Source organism: Heliangelus exortis, chromosome Z, assembly GCF_036169615.1.
Source record: "Heliangelus exortis chromosome Z, bHelExo1.hap1, whole genome shotgun sequence".
Taxonomy (NCBI): domain Eukaryota; kingdom Metazoa; phylum Chordata; class Aves; order Apodiformes; family Trochilidae; genus Heliangelus; species Heliangelus exortis.
Window position 1 is genome coordinate 16098744 of NC_092454.1, and position 15893 is coordinate 16114636.

The 15893-nt window shown below is 35.3% G+C and overlaps 1 long non-coding RNA gene across 1 annotated transcript in view; it reads left to right on the top strand.

Moving 5' to 3' along the window:
- LOC139789520 (uncharacterized) overlaps nt 1-15200 on the top strand; it is a 70404-nt gene extending 55204 nt beyond the window's left edge. Inside the window, exon 3 of the long non-coding RNA XR_011723189.1 lies at nt 13603-15200. This is a non-coding gene — a long non-coding RNA (uncharacterized lncRNA). The remainder of the gene's footprint in view (nt 1-13602) is intronic.
- The last annotated feature ends 693 nt before the right edge of the window (nt 15201-15893 follow it).

Here is a 15893-nt window from a genome sequence, read left to right on the forward strand (position 1 = left end):
ACTGTTACAGTCTAAAGGGAAAAAGAACCTACACATTGAATTACTAAATTTAATTGATTTACCCTATGTTTCTAAAGAGTCCTTTTTTAGACAATAACTGTGTTTTCCAGTTCATATATCACTACTAATAAAATGATCCTCAAGTTTTGTGTGGCTTCTGAATTGTTCACTAAACTAATACCTACTGTTGCACTGTACTGTGATGTCTTGATAATTTGTTGTGCCAGCTTGTAAAACTATGTGGGAAAAAGAGGAAAGCAGTCAAAGGTTTATATCCTAAGATTCTTCTGGCACTTATTTTCTGGAAAAGCTAACTCACGTCAAGTTGACAATGGTTTTTATTAGTGTTCAACTGTTACCACTCGGTTAACTGTTCATCTTTCCAAAGAAACTTGCCCACAGGCCTAGGTTAGCAAGGCTGCAAAGAGCATTCTCCTCCTGTTTCCAACAGTGTCCTCACTCATTTCGATGCAGTAGCCATGGCAAGCAAAGAAATTCTAAACTTAGAACAGTCTCTGATTAAAATATTAAATCTAGTCTACCTAGAGGTCTAAGCCGATGTCTGATCGAAAATATTTATTTGACTGTGTACCAGGAGTGGATTAGACCCAGTAACTAATAATGTGCCTTAAATCTATATAAATATGAGTGCCTGTGTATGTGTACACATGCTTACACACATAAAATACACACTAAAAGTGATACAGGATCTGGTATTTAATATTTGTTGATTGCTTTTGCCAAAGATATATGAACAAGAATTGCAGTTCTCTTTATATCAGAAGTACTTCTAGTGGAGAAAAAATTTGTGAAGAGTCTCAAAAGGAACCATTCTATCCATCAGAGACACTACATCACTCATGACAAAGTTTAAACGAAGAACCAGCAGAGGAGCTTGTTTCTCTTCCACCTAGCCTTTGTTTAACCTAGTTTTAAATATTTCCTAGTCTTAATTGTTTCCAAAACTCACAGGTTGCAACATATTAAGTGGCTGTCTCCTCCGTGTAATATAAACAATGAGCAGTTGTGTACCATATGCTATAACCCAAATAAATAAAGGTTTCTTAGGGATTGCATTCTAAGAGAACATGTAATACTTTTCCCAGCTTTTCCTCTCTACTCTCAAATTTGTATAAATCCAAACCCCTGTGAATAGCTTGATTTAAGAGTGGCTTACTAATTTGTTTCTTTGGTTAGGTGGTTGGTTTTGGTTTCTTTTTGTCTTTTTCTTTTTCTATTTCTTATTTTTTTTTTTTTTTTTTTCCGTGTGTGTTTTGTTTTGGTGTAGTTGTTGTTCTAAATCAGTTTGAATTAAACTAAAAGAAAAAAATTATCCACAAGACTTTCTACAGTGTTGTAATCACATAACATCTTCAGTAATACAGAAAGTTTAATGAGGATATAAGTTTCTCGGCACTAGATTTTTTTGACTAATACAAGATACAGAAATTATGTGACCTAAGACCCTGGGTATCAGCTTAATAATTAATTTACAAAGTAAAGCAGTAATTTAGGAAGTGACTGTGAAGTATTTTGTGTTTCACTGAAGAATTTATTTTTAGTAATTAGACATCTCTCCAAGCATAAGCTGTCTTTCTGTAAGAAGGTTCACTCTATAATCTTGTTTGCAGAAAGTTATAACTACATCTGTTTTCTGCCAGATGTATGCATTACTCTGGAAACACATAGAGCTTTAAAGGAATACAGGAGAGGAAACTGAGGTCCTAGGACCCTCGGTTTCACAAATGAAGCAATGAAAAATGAAATAAATCTAAACAGAAGGGTACTGAAATAAATTTAAAAGCACATTCAACTACTCTCTCTAATGCCTGGGTTGGATGACAAGGAATTGGTCTTTCTCAAGAAATAATAGTTTGACTGTTGACCTATTCCACTTGATTCCATTTCACATTCCAGAAGGAAATTATAAATGTAATTGGAAAATAATTAGAAATTCTAGGTTTGCCTTGTGGGATATCAAATCTGCTGCTTAATTTACCCTAACCGCCATTCAGAGGTTTAAAATCCAAGGTATCTTTTACATGCTAAGGAGCTGATGCAGTATCTGTAAAAATGGCCAGCTGTCTAGAATGGCAAAGGTAATTGCATATATTTGCAGCACTCATGATGGAACAGGAGGTTCCCATTTCTGTTGGAAGATGTAATAAACAGACATAAGGAGAGACAGGTTTAACATAAGTTAATGTTTTTTGTATAAGTTAATGCAAAAGGCATTAACTACTTTGCTCCATAGTGGATTTACTGTAAATTACAGTCACATTCTCTTCTGTTTCAAATGTTGGCCTTCATATGGATGTGCAATTTTTCTAATTTGTAAAGTTTTCTTTCTGAATGCATTTGGCTCAGGCATGTATACAGGAGGGAGAGGAATCAAAATTACATCCTATGTGGGATGATGTTAATGTATAGGGAATCAAGCTGCTCTTGGCTCCCTCCTAAGCCCAGCTGGTTACCCATCAAAATGCCAATATTCTACCAATAACTAGACCCCAGCTGTGATTCATAAACATGGACTAAGCCTTTACAGAGCCAGGACTTATTTTATGCCATTAAATATGTGCAATACAGATATGGCTATGCCCAGAACTCATTCTGGTCTGAATGATGAATCCTCTCCTCAGCCAGCCTTCCTGGTGCCCTACCTAATATTGTCCAGAAACCAATACTTTGTGTTGAATTAGCAAAACATTAATTTAGCTATCCACTCTACATCAGTATCATTGCACCAGATTACTGAAATTAATTTCAATTAATGAAAGTACTGATGAAGTCCACTGACTTCCGTAGGACTTTTTTTGCAAGGCTTATTACCTTCCAAAAAGGATATGGCTGTGTTATGTAATTCTTGATATTAAGTAAACAGACAGATATTTATGCTGGCTTGAGTAGAAAAAACTGTCTTGGAAACGGTCAGATAAAATATCGTAAAAACTATTTGTGTCAATGAAAGACAAATTATCTGATTCTGGTTGAATGATGAAAAAAGATTTTATTTTGTAGAACTTAATTTTTTGCCTGTACATAGACTTTAAATATGAATTGTGCTTCTGGAAACCATTTTAACCAACAGCTCAACTGAATGTTATTGTGGCAGTCAACAAACCATGTAATTTTCCAGAATCATAGTTGGCTGAGCTGTAGGTATCTATGATGTGTTCATGGATTCAGGAAAAAAATAAAAGACCTTTTCAGTGGAAGATGAAACTTTTTTCAAAATAACTGTAGCATATGGTAGAGTTTTAGCATTTCTATATTAATTTCCTTTTTATATTTGGGTTTTAGGAAGAAATCAGTTTGAACAGCTGTGTTAAAATCCTGAGAAAAAATTTTTTAAGGAAAATGGACAGCAGCCTTGCACTGGATATCAGTTGACTTTAACATGTATTAAATAAAAAATAATAGCTGAGCTGAAAATAACATTAACAATTCAGTTTGTCTTTGAACCAATTCTGTATTCTTTGAATTCTACAAAATCTTTTTGGTCCAGTTACAGAATGTGAATGGTGTGGATGCCTCTGACAGCATGTAAGCAACTAATAATGAATCTCACCAGCATTTGCAGGGACATTCTGCAGAAACCATGTCATGAAATTTTTTTATATCTTACCTTCGAAGCTACCAGATTTCTTCATGAAATGTTCCTATTTGCTTCATTTCCTTTCAGCAATGAGCTAGTTACCTGCTGGACATTGCCTACAGTCAGTGTTGGGGTTTTTTTGTTTTTATGTTGTTTGCATTTTGGGGTTTTTTGTTTTGGTTTTTTTTTTGTTTGTGTGTTTGTTTGTTTGGTTTTTTTTGTTGTTGTTGTTTGTTGTTTGTGCTTTTTTAGTTCTGAGGTGTTTGTTCTAAGATCTATTGCCCTAAAGCTTCTTGGCTTGTTTCCTTGCAGCAAGCCAGTATTCTTCCCATTCTTAGAGTACTGGTATCCAGTCATCATTGACCTAATCAAGTGTACTAGCACCAGATTCTGAGGAAGTCAACTGGTTGTCAACATGACATCAACAGGAACTTCGGCAGTACCATAAACTTTTACAGTCAGATTCCTTGTGTGAAACTCTTGAAATTTTTCTGTTTACAATTGTACTGCATTGATGCAGGATTTTCTGTTTGGTGAATAGGGTGCAAAAATGCTTTCCAAATGAGGGTATGAACTGTTACAGCAGGCAGTCAAAAGATGAATTTCTTATGGCAGTATTTCAACACCAAAATACTTAGCTAGACTACACCCATGGTACATGGTACCAGTCTTCATAGACTCAAGTTTTGCAGTAGTTAAATATGTGTAGACAATGCACCCTTCTGGTCACAGAAAGGATTTGTAAGACAAGAATTTATCCCATTAATAGTATTTGAATAAGGCCTTAATCTAAACCTTTGTAGCTTCTTGAGAAAGTAAATGTAACTTTAATTCAGCTGTAGAACTATTTACTGAGTGAGTACCTAAACAAGTTGAACCATGCAAGGTTGTCTCCTGACTGCATATATTTATATATTTAGAGGCTTGGATCTGAGGAGTTTCTTTTTCCTGTTACTCTTTTCCTCCAATGGTAGCTTCCATGAAGTTTGCAAAATGTATTCTTCATTGACAGTTCTGTTGCATGTGTAATTGTCTAAGAGTGTGAAGGAAGCAAGGTATGAAGAAATAATGCTTAGTGCACTCATTGCTGGGAAGTGAAGACAAGCAAGGTTTTGTATTCTCCATTTATGCATACACAATCTAGTGCAAGGTCAACTCTGTTATGCAAGTGAAGGTAACATTTGTGTCTTATGCTGCAAGTTCTTATGTGTGGATGAGTCTTCTGAGGTAGATTACCTGGAAAAAAGGCAAGAAGGAAGTTTAGTTTTCCTTTCTGTTTCCTGGAAGGGAAAAGTAAAAATTAGCTTATGGGATATATTTTTGTTTGTTTTACAGGCGTAGTCCTGCATAAGTGAAATACACTTATGTTACAGCACACAGTATTAGCTATATGCTGTGTGTGTGTGTCTTCAGCCACTTTCATATTCTAAAAGGCATGTTACACGCCTTGCATTGACAAGAAATAACACTGCATGGAAAAGGAAACTTTTCTATATTTGGAAATTATGAGTCTCAACCTTTAGCTTCATCTTCACAGGAACACTACACCAGAGCTCAAATTCAGTGCTCAAATTGTTTAATGGAAGGAGTATAGAAATTGACCTGAATTCAAATTCTAAGGAAGAACATACTGTTATTAGAAGTAGCATTCTACTAACATGAAAAGCACTAAGGGTGGCCAATTCCATATATGCAAACTTATATCATGAGCATTTTTTGCACTGTGTTCCTCACATACTATTTAAGGGACCCAAATTCCCAACTTTGTTCTTGGAGAAAATGCTGACACCTTTAGGTCTGTTTTTTCTATAGCTGCACATCCTCAATGATTAGTTTCCTCTCATCTTACTGGAAGACCGTAGAATTTATATCTGCTTCCAAAAACCTTCTCTCCATATATGCATAATAATAATATATGGAGAGACTTTTTATAGGGTTATGTAGCGATAGCTCAAGGGATAATGGCTTAAAACTTGAAGAGGAGAGATTTATGTTAGGTATTAGGAAAAAAGTCTTTATTGTGAACACGGTGAGACACTGGAATGGGTTGCCTAGGGGAGATGTGGCTGCTCCCTCCCTGAAAATGTTCAAGGCCAGGATGGATGGGTCTTTGAGCAGCCTGGTCCAATGGAAGGTCTCTCTGTCCATGAAGGTCAACTGGGCTATCTTTATGTTCTCTTCCAGCTGAAGCATTCTGTATTTCTATGAATCTTCTCAAAAAAGATCACAGTAGCCCAGAAATGCACTAAAATAAGCCTGGAAATTTTACTGGTGATGCATCTGAGACTGAGATCTCAGATGACCTCTGAGACTACAGTTAGAAAATACTGTAGTGCATAATGAAAGAAGTATAAGCAAAACAATCATCTAATGAAAATATAGTTAGAAAAGCTTCAGAAATACTTCTCCTGACTGTTTTGTATATTTTATTTCTAAGAGATCTTTTTCCTGTTACTTTATGGAGACATCATTGACTTAACACATGAAATGAAGTTATGAACATCATTAAGATTTTTATTAGTTATGCGAATAGGTGTAGAAGATGACTAGTTACACATTCAGGATGTAAATTAGAAGTTTTTGAAAACTGACTGTGAGCTTGGAAGCTAGATGTTATGTCCATGTAGACAAAAGCTAAATGGTATGGATATGCAAAGATTTAAAGGATAAGGAATCATGGATCAATGGGCTTGACATGAATGATGTTTGGTGTGCCCTTTTCCTCCACACTGCAGCAGCTCCTACATCCTGCTTTGCTTCCTATTGCAAACTGACAAGAAACAGACATTCTCTGTCTTCAAATGGCAGATGGACCAAGACACTAAATATCTACTCCCTTGTCTTTCTTCTGTTTGTTTGAAATGGACCATCTCTTTATTTTCACTACATACTTCATACTGTGCTGCAGAATGTGAGATTTTCTATCAACAGAATAAATGTTTATAGAAAATGTCACCAACTATAAAGATACACAGCTTCCAAACTGTGACGTTAAAGAACGTTAAAGCTGTAAAAAAGTCTGATTATATACAGCTAACATTAAAAATATCTAATTGATTGTGGTAAATAAAAAAAACCTCCACATGCTGGAAGTAAAAACTTGCAGCCAAATCCAACGGTATAAAATACCACAGTATTTCCATGGCAGAAACCACCGTTTCATTCTGTATGTGTCCAAAGGAGTGTATCTGTCTATGCTCAGATGTAGGAATCAAGACCACACACAAGCCAAAGCACCTCAAGTATCCATGCAATCTACTTTTAATCTTATGTTTTGCCTCTTTCAGTAATCAAGCCCAACTAATTTTTCAATCAGGGAAACTGCTATGAGGAGAAAAGGGGAAGTAGGAGGATTCGTGCTCAAAATTGGTTCTCAGAGATAAGCCTGGTCTTGTTGGCTTGGAAAACAGGTGAACAAGCTAACCTGACATAGTAGCAGAGCTTTGTTTACAGCAGAAACACTGAATTCAGATGAACAGCAGAAGTTATAGTTGTCTGTAGCATCATTATAGATGCTTGCCCACAGGCTGAATTTTTGATTAAAGGGAGGCTTTAAAAAAGAGGTGCTGGTTTAAGTTGCATCAACATGAGTAAGAAATCTAAAATTTTGGACTTATGTTCCTATGTCTCTGGTAATAAAAATCCTAACACTTTCTGCCCTCTGTTTTTATACTTTCTCAAGTTACAACTAATATTATTATTGTGAAAAGAGTGATGAAAAAGCACCTGTTTTTTCCTTTTTTTATTATTCTTTGTTAATGGCCTGTATTTGAACCAGCTAACTCTGATCCCACTGTGAACTCATAGGGGAGGTCTGAGACAGTGTCAGTATATTTTCCCCTGTTTTTTTCATAAACTACAGTGTTGGTCACTTTCTCTCTTCTTTAAAGAAATGAAAAAAACCACTTTTAAAGTTCAAGAGAGAAGCAAGGAAATCTGATGCCACACACAATAATATTGAATAAAGTTCATAACATACCACTTAATATGAATTATATCAGAAAATACATTTTATTGTACATTCCCAAGCTTAGGAAAATGACTGTGGATAACTGAGCTTCTTGCTCAGTTGTGTCAATACATATCTCAAAGAGCCGCTGCCGAGATCCTTGCACTGATGGTTGATCAGAAGGAGAACAGGTGTTTAGGATATAATTTCAGCTGACAAAAAAAGACACAGTTATTGAAAGTCAGAAAGAAAATGGCATGTCAGAGACAACAGAAGCAACTGAAGAATAACCAGCTCCACAGTTTCCTCTTTTGTTAGTGTATTTCATTCACAGAGATTTTGTTTCTTTTTGAAAACAAATTTATTTTCTATTCAGCGATCAAATACATTTGTTATGAATAAGGAGCCAAAGAGAAACTGATGCATTTAAAACCAGGCTCACACTGTAGTTACTTCCAACTCATGCTTGTGATTCATTTGCAGATTCTTACACGTGCATTTGTAACAGTTTGGTGGCTCATAAATCCCTTTTATTACCCTGCATATTAGAGCTACCAATGGTAAGATGAATATTGCCTTAAGTGGAATCTGATGAAAAGTGGAGTGACTTCTTACATTCATATCACTGCTTTTCAGTGTGAAACTTATAGATGGTCATGAACTTAAGAGGATAATAGAGGAAGGATCGTCAAAATCAAAACAATAGCACGTTTTTGCATCTGCATAATAAAAGTCAACATTCACCCTGCTAGTCTGTATATAGAAACAGAAGTGTTTCTATTGAAACATGAACCATATGGTTTTAGCCCACTATACATTCACTCTAAAGTAGTGAAGTAGCCAGAGGGAGCCACTTCACTAGGGACTAAATCATACAAAGTACTGAGAAGGACTTCATAGAAGAAGTTCATTCAGTGAAACAACCAAGCGAAGCTATAAGATGAGGTATCATTTGGTACAACTTGCACAATTTACTATCATTGTTCATGTCAAAACAGTGACTATCCTGCTGTTATGATTCTTGTATATCTAGCTCTTTAATGCAGAGTGAGCCTGTGAAAGCCTGAGCATTATCTTGTTTTCTTGTTTTTAGATTGATCTGTTTGAAGTATCTTAGCTGGAAAATTAACACACTTGAATACATACCAGGAATATGAATAAAATCTATAGGGACTGTAATGAAAGGTCACACTGCTGCCACATTTTCTTCAAGCTGCTCAGGAATGAAGTCTCTTAGATTCATTATCTGGGAACATATGGTGTAATGATCAAATAAGAGATCTTCTGTTTCACATCTTTCCCATGGACCAATCTCAAACAGCCTTAAGGTTAACTTTTATCAGTGGAAGCATTCTGCATTTTATTTTCAACAAGCAAATAAAGACCAAGATCCTGAAGGAAGGGAGAATCAGTCTCTGTTTTTGTACAGCATGCAGTTTTGCATGGCTGTAGTAGTCTTAGAAACTCCTGCATATTGCCATGTAAAATTTTTAAAACACAAGAAAAAATTACATATTTTGCTTATCACCTTGTCTTCATGTATGTCAAGACTTTTCTAGCTGTATGCTTAAGATAGGCTTTCGTATCCTAATTTTTCACTTATATATAATATTAGATTACAAAACACACAAATTATAAATTATGTGCAAGGGTGTATTTTTAAAAAGCATATATATTCAGTATTATCTTTAGCTTGTCCCAAACATCAGAAACTACGTGAAACTGAGGGTTTGCCAACATAACTCAAGCAACTCCTTGCTGAAATATGTTAAGCTGGGGTGTCCTTGGGGTCTCATGCAGAAATGTTAGCTTGTATCCAGCAGTGGTATAGCTATGTTATGTAGTGCTCCAACTGAGCTAATCAACCCAGGAGGAATTTCATAATGATGTGACAAAAATATTTATGTTTCTGGAGTTAGCTCAGGCATCTCTTCATCATGCTGCATTGTAAGATGTAGACATAACCTTCATGGCTCATGATATGCAGGAAGTCAGATTAGATAGGTGACCTGGAGGTCAGCTCAGGCCCTCAGTTCTATTAATCTATCTACATATCAGAACAAACCATAAACATATTAAAGGAAGCAGTAAAATAGCTCCATTAAACACCACATTAAGGGAGCAAATTTCCACATGAGCCTAGGAAAAAAAAAAAAAAAAAAAAAAGAGAGAAAGGAGAGAAAGGAGAGAAAAGAGAGAAAAGAAAAGAAAGAAAAAGACAAGGCATTCAAAGTTTTGTGTTTAGATGAGGTCATAAAAAGAGGAAAAAGACTTCACAATAACACAATAATTTCTTCTAAGGTTAATAGAGAGACTGAGATCATTAAACTGGGGGAAACATTTTTGTGAGGGAAGGGAAAAAAAAAGCCAAAACACAAATCTTGCCACACAATTGCACTTTCCTCAGTGTTGCTGCCACATGTATTCTGTTCTACTGTATTCCATATGATAGTTTACCGCCTCTATATTTGAACACCTTCCAATAATGCATTAAGCAACATAAGTAACATCTGCCACATGTTAATTCTCACATCTCCTCCCCAGTGGCAGATGTGCAAGTGCCGTGTTTTGGGTTCATTTCAGCAACAGATTCATGTTGCTTACAGAAGAGGCAAAAAAAAAAAAAAAAAAAAAAAAAAAAAAAAAAAAGGCTGAGGAAATTACTATAGAGCAGAAGGTAGCAATCTAGCTCTTCATCCCTGGGGAATGTCTTGCATGCTGTTGGATCAGATCCTGGCACACCTGTCCCTTGCACAGACAATTGTTAGGCTTTTCCTAGTCAGTACCACTGCCTAATGAACCAGGAGTTATTAAAGGAAGCCTGAAAATTTAGGTGATAATGATAATATACTGGTTTGGGGTTACTGAACTCTTCCAAATTGTATTTAGAGGTTATATTTATTGTAGAGAAAGAGATGCGGGTTTGAGTTGTTCAAAATAGCTAGTATTACTGAAAGGATGATGGGTAACATTTTATACCTATTAGTATTCCCTAGGCACTTAATGCTTCATGTTCAACTGAAAATTGGTGAGAGGTTGAACGATTTGTACTAAATCATTATCTGTCAGTATGTGAGATAATTATTTTGACAGTGACAATCCAGAAAGCACAAGCTAGGGACAATATATGGTGTAAGAACTTAACAGGAATAGTCCCAAACCCTGGAATGATTAGGTCAGTTTTGGTCAGCCAAATAAGACTTTGCATTTTATAAGGGCTTTCCTTTGCCTTTATAAAATTTGATTTTTTCCTTTGAATTGTTCAAGACCAGCAGTCATTCATCTGGCAGCTGATCTAAGCCATTATGCTACTAAGGATAAGTATTCTTTTATCTGGTTTATGTCTTCCTCTGATATTGAATGTCACTAATTTTAACCCTTTAAAATTTTTTTTATGTAGTCAGGCAAGCACATGCATGTAGCCATAATATGTTTGTTTTCAGAGTTTACTGTATTTTTGTCTGAACAAAATTTTACTGTGCAGACAGAAGTATGCCTGTGATAACAATAATTTCTCTATCTTGTTACCTAGCCTACTTGCCTGAGCTAAGCAGCTCTTTGAAGTCACCTAATATGCAGACAGGCAGTCTTGGAAATGCTGGCTGTAGGAAAATGTATGCTTCTCTAAAAAGAATTATAAAAATTTTCCCAGAACTGCTTTTCTCTTGCCCTTCATAAATAACTGGTTCTTATTCAGCTGTGCCTGTCTCTTTTTTGAGCTTAGATTCATGGCCATTCTACCTTTATGGTTTTCTTTTTCCTTCTATTGAGCAGCTATTGTGCAGCAATCTAGTGGGGGTATATGAAAGAAAAAAAAAGGTGCTTCTAGAATTTCCATGTATAAAATACAGGAAAAAAAAAAAAAAGCTAGCACTGAAGAACTTAAAACTTTACCACAAATGAAGAAAACCCACCAATCAACGGACCCAAATAAACTAACTTATGTCACCACAACAAAGGGGAGTGTGCTAAATAACACAGATTCACACACTTCAAGCAGGATGAGAGATGAATGAACTGCTCTTCTACACAGGATTAAGGGACACATGGTTCTTAAAACCAGAAAATCTCACACATAGAAATGAATTATTCAAGTTCCTTTTTCTGGAATACTACTATCTGTTCTCTGCTTTGCTTCAACTCATGCATTTCATTGGATAATGGTGATTTCCCTTTCTTCTTATGAAACTTTAGCACCATGATATAACCATGATATCAGAAGATAACAATCAAGCCATGCATAACCCTCAAGACTTCGTGTATAACCAACAATTCAACAGAAAGATATGTCTCAAGCAAAATAAATGCATTGCATATGTTTTATGGTATGTAGTGTTAAAATACAAAAACCCTATGTTGTGTTCATGGCATACAAATACATGCATAAATTATATATATTTCTAGAGGGATTCCCCAGAGATCTGAAGGAAAACTATACTCACATCAAGAATGCCATAGTGCAGTGAGACAAGTTTCATCAAAAAGAATGAGCTCATTATATCATTGTGAATGTAAACTCAGGAAACAAGTCAAGCAGGGACAATTTTTGCTTGGTTTGAACAGTAAAGACTTAGCATCCAAGATGAAGAACTCTTGTTGAAACAGAAGTGATTCCCAGGATGTTTACTGCTAGCTGACTGTTCAAAAGGCTCAGTTTATCTGTAGCACAAAACAACGAAGTAGAGAAGGGTGGATTATCAGATTTATCATATTTTCACGGTCAAATAATAAACCTGTAAATATCTTTTGCTTAAGTTTAATCCTGCCTCCTGGTATTCTGCAAAATTTTAAATTGCCCAAAGAAGTTGTGGAAATGTTGAACACCAGGCCTCCCGGCGTTTTGAGAACTCTGGTCATGTAGGAGGTGTCCTTGCCTATACAGAGGGGCTAGAACTAGAACTATCCTATGATACAATGAAATAACAACATCATTTTCCTTGCTAACCAAAAGTACAGAGATGAAGGCTGAAATCTAATATTTATTTGAAATTGTGTTTTGTATTTTTCATACTGTATTTGTCTTTTCTTTTTGCATTTCCTTTCTTCATAATGTTCTACTATTCTCAAAGCATTAATGTTCCTTTCCACAGAATAAATGAACATGGGAATTTAGAATTATGAGCAGATGCCCAGGTGAAAGTAGGTGAGCACACTTTAAAAAAATGTCAGCTTTAATAGATGCTGGGATCTCAGCTCTTTGGAAAAACAATTCTAATATACAACTGCTTTACTGTAGACTCAGAAACCCAAATTTAGAAACTCAGCTCTCAAAAGCTTCATTAATTTTCCTTTCATGTTTTTCTTCTTAAAAGTTTATTGTAGTATGTTTCTTGGTTTTCCATTTCTTTTGAAAGTATTGGAAAAAATATGATACCAGTCCAATACTAATTGTTTTCATCTTGGAATATTACTCATCTTTTCAAAGAAACACATAATTTCTAGGAAACATTGTGTTATTTGCAAAGCTGTTTGTTGGCTGCACCTCAGCCTTCTTAGCCAAGGATGAGTAGCTGTATGAATCCAAATATATTATTTGTTTACATCATGTGTGCAAATTGTACAAGATTGATGTACTGAGTGTATTTAAGCTCTTTCCTCCTCATTTTGTATTTTTCTTAAAACATTCAGATTCCTTCCTCAGTGCTCTTCTAGCCAATACTTTCAGAGTTCATAACTAAGTAGATGAGTAGAAAAATATTCCCGGGTACTTGATCTGCTGTCTATGACTTTCTGAAAGCAAGAACTCTTCTTTTATCTAGGCCTTACTTTTCTCCTGGATAAGAGAAAGGATTTCACATATTTCAAATAAAGTAAAGGCCTAAGTTTTATATGCTCACCGGTAAGCATAAGAACTTAATTTGGGATTTTGTCCTAGGTTTCCATGTCACTTTGTTAAATAGAGAAAACTCATGATGATACTTTGTTCTATGAGGATTTTTTTTACCCATTTTATTTAGGTCAGGTTTTTTTGAAAGAGAAAGTTATACAAGCTGAGAATCGGCACGTATTATGTCTGTGTACCCAATTAATCTGTTGATCTTACTCCACTCTTTAGAAGAATCCATAGCTGGAAATGAAAGTGCAGAATGAAAACAGAGTCCAAGAATAGCAGACCTCCCACTGGTATCAGAGCTTTTGTCCTGTTCTTTCCATTACAATGACTTGGAATGACAACAGAACCCATGGTGTATCGTTATTTGTGACTGGAGAGTCCCTAGAAAGATGGTTGAAGACACTTCTGCTGTTACAACTGATAATTTATTTTATAGGTGAAGAATAAAGTAATACTAAAGTGTTCAGCTTTAAATGTCTAGCTGAAGTATTCCTTCTTTATATAAACACTACTGATGAAAAATAAAATTTCAATTTCAAACCACTATTTATTGAATTGATTAATAAGAATAACCTGCAACACGGAAATTGTCAAGAAGAGTAACTTTTCTTACATGGATTGTTATCCACTACCTAGTGGCAGCAACAGGAACTGGTGTTTCTGCATATATTGAGTATTATGATGCTTGTTTGTGTGTGTAACCAGTTCAGTGCTAAGAGACCTTTTTTAAAATGAAAGCCAACCACTTATTTACTGAGATGTCTTATATGAAACTTTGAAAATGGCAATTTTTCAAATTCTGAATAATACTAAAAGTATTTTTTTTCTTTTCTAATAGTATATTTAAAAGGCCAATGCATAAGAATATTTCAGAATCTTCAAGAATATGCATTGTCTCCTCCCATTAGTGATACCATCTACCAAATAAATTGTAGATTAAATGCATGAAGAAGAGGTGTTCTTTCAATTCCCACCCTACTGGATATGTGAGCACTTTTTGAGTCCTCAAATTGGGGTGACCTGAAGTTATAATGCTGTTATTCAGCTAGATTCCTCAGGGCTAGAAAGATTTTGCTTTACCTTGCAGGTAACAATCAGCTCATCTCATGTTGTCCTTCTGATGTATGTAACTTCATCAGAAGGCATACTATTCAAATCTAATAACCCAGGTTTCCAAGCAATACAGTCTGTAGTGCAATACATACTGGCATTTCATTGCAATCCTTAGAAAACACACTTTATTGCTACATTGTGATGTCTGCTTAAATACATTCCATGCCAAATGCTTTATGGATGATTTATACATTTTATCTGATAAATGGTTTTTAAAAAAATGGTTTAATAGTACCCTGTTTATGTGTAATACCCCCTGGTGTACCTTGTACTAAATAGATATTATTTCAATATTTCCACTTTCTCTGTTTCCTCTAATTTTGTCCAGTAAATATGAAGATGCATCATTATGTGCCCCTTTATTCTATGCCATTCACTTTTTTGGACTTTAATGCATGCACTCTGGACTTTAACCTGAATTATAAAAACCCTTCAACAGAGTAGATCTGTTATGTGGTAAAATTCTCTAATTAAGGGCAAGATGTCACTTTTTCTTATTTCATGCAAGTGGGGGTTCTGAGAAAGCCAGGCTAATATTTCTAATGGAAAAAGTGACATCTGGATAGCAATACAGAAGGTAACATAGGAACTGGGCCCAGCCTTCACATGTTAGTAAGAGGATTAGTAAGACATTCAGAATAAAAGTTTCCAACCGTTTTTAGCCAAGTCCCACTGATGTTGCCTTTTCTTCATTTGTGCCACTGGGTAATTACCTCCTAATTACCTAATTACTGACTCCTTTCTCCAGCTGCAGCACAGCTCATTAGTCTGGGCTGTGTTTTACACTGCCTCTCTGTCTGAGTGAGTGTACTATAAATTATAACTCATTCAAGGTCATGAATGATACTTTTATATGCTTTCTATTAGGCAAGCTAGTGTGATCACCAAACATTAGTATTAGATCATATTAATTACTTTCATAAGCCTTTAAATTAATTATTCATTATGGTGTGAGTATTTAATCTGGTATAGATTAAAATGGAAGTTTGAGTAACTGAATTGTTTATTCAACAAGCATACTACATAATGTAGATTTAAGTCTTACATATACAGGAGTCAGAAAAGTGAGCCATTGATGACTCACTGCCCAGCTTTTATGAAAGATGGGATCCAGAAACAGAAACTGCTTTTGTAAATCAAGTTACCTACCAAAAGGTGCCAAACTTGTTCTGTCCAAGAGCAGGGCAGGTAAATTTTTCTCATAATCAGACTTCCCACAGAAAATCTGACAAACTAAATGCGCTTTGTGCTGACTGCCAACATGGAGATCCCAATTAAATGCAGCTAAGGGGAGTTGATTGTGGGTTGAATAAAAAGTGTAGAAGTTTCTTTGCTGAAGTCAGCTTTGGTTTTTTTCTGTAACAAAGCTTATCTTCCAGATAGAGTAAAATTTCTTCTTT